The sequence below is a fragment of the Pygoscelis adeliae genome, unplaced genomic scaffold (genome assembly GCF_000699105.1).
Source record: "Pygoscelis adeliae isolate BGI_AS28 unplaced genomic scaffold, ASM69910v1 Scaffold34, whole genome shotgun sequence".
Taxonomy (NCBI): Eukaryota; Metazoa; Chordata; class Aves; order Sphenisciformes; family Spheniscidae; genus Pygoscelis; species Pygoscelis adeliae.
Window position 1 is genome coordinate 1 of NW_008824658.1, and position 1571 is coordinate 1571.

Below are 1571 nucleotides of genomic sequence, written 5' to 3' on the forward strand. Positions count from 1 at the left end.
ACTTTCCTTTGCAGCCTGCCTTCTGGAGCTGTGCGCTGCCAGCCTGTTCTTCTCTCATTTATACCTGTGCAATCCAGAAGCGATGCCATGGATTTACACCCCTGTAAGAGGAGAACCGAGTCATCCATGAAACGATTGGCTACTCCATGTTTATTTAGCATACTCTCCAGGGAAAAAGGGAATTAACTGACTTCCCAGTCCCAGGCTCTGACCTCACCTGCAGAACAGATTTTCCACCAAAGCGTAAAGCCCCTCCCTTGCGCAGACTGCTCCTGTACAGGAGTGTTTTAATGCCTTCAATTTTGGTGAGTGCAAATGTCTTATGAGTTGCAGTGAGTTGGTCCAGCTGGTACCTGGGAGGATGGGAAACACGACCACGGCGCTGCACCCGTGGGCGATGGAGCACAGGATGCCCTGGCTCCTGCTGCCTGACAGGGCTCCTGACACCACAAGCACAACGGTGGCACTGGGGTCTCTTACTGGCCTCAGTCTCCCCATAGAGAGAATTGTTATTTCAGCCCTGAATATGTAAAAGCTCCTCATTCTCAGCTCAAAGAAAAGAGGACTGACAAGGCAAACTGTTCTGCAGAAAAGCTTCCTATTAGAAGAAAGGTGCAATGACAATAAATGTCGCTCCACTGGGAAGAAGAAAGGAATTAAACACACCTGCCTTCTAACATACAGGATTTGTCTTGGGCAACGTATGAGACTGAACCATTTATAATACTAACAAAGACAAATATCTTTGGTCAGTAGGTCTTGACAAGTAACTTCAACTAAAGATGAAATTTGCCTTATAATCTATACCTGCTGGTGAACTGAATCGTTCTCCCTTCTAGACAAGGCAGTTTTCTGGAAAACCACAGCAGAATTGCTGAGATCCACCCAATATTCCTACAACCCAGCCATCAGCTGCTCAGGCTAAGGTTCCTCCCCTTCACAAGACCCAAGGCTTTGCTGCAAATCTTCTATCAGTCTCTCTTGATGACCTCTTTCCATAAATAAGTGCTTGATTCAGAAGTGGTTTGTGTGCACAAATATATAATTAGCAGGAATTCCCTTTCTAGCACGCAGGGGAAGTTAAAGACTGTAAAAGGCATTTGATTTCCTAGTTTCCCAGAACAAAATTCTTTAATGTCTTGTTTTGAAAGATTAAATATTTGTTGTCAGAAACAATACCAACCTACTAAACAATCTGAATCAAAATCAGCACCTACATACGTCTATATGACCTGCACCTACATGCAATACAAGCATTTCAGGGCTCTGCATACTGAACTAAAGCACTTTTTTTTTCTTTTTCCTAAAATGAAGAGGTGCGCTTTGCCAAGCATGCTTGCTTGCTAAGAAATAACAGAGGCAGGTCACACATGTTTTCATGTATTTAACTGTAGCTGCAACTTCAAAAAATATGACAAATCTACTGCTGACAAACAATGACATTCCCATTTCTGACTCACCTGCAGTCCTCTAAGAGGTCACTCGGAAAGATTTCAGTCCATCTAGACATTTTATGTGTTTCAGCGCACATTAAAGAGAAAGTTCAAGATAATAAAAAGCAGAAATCAGAT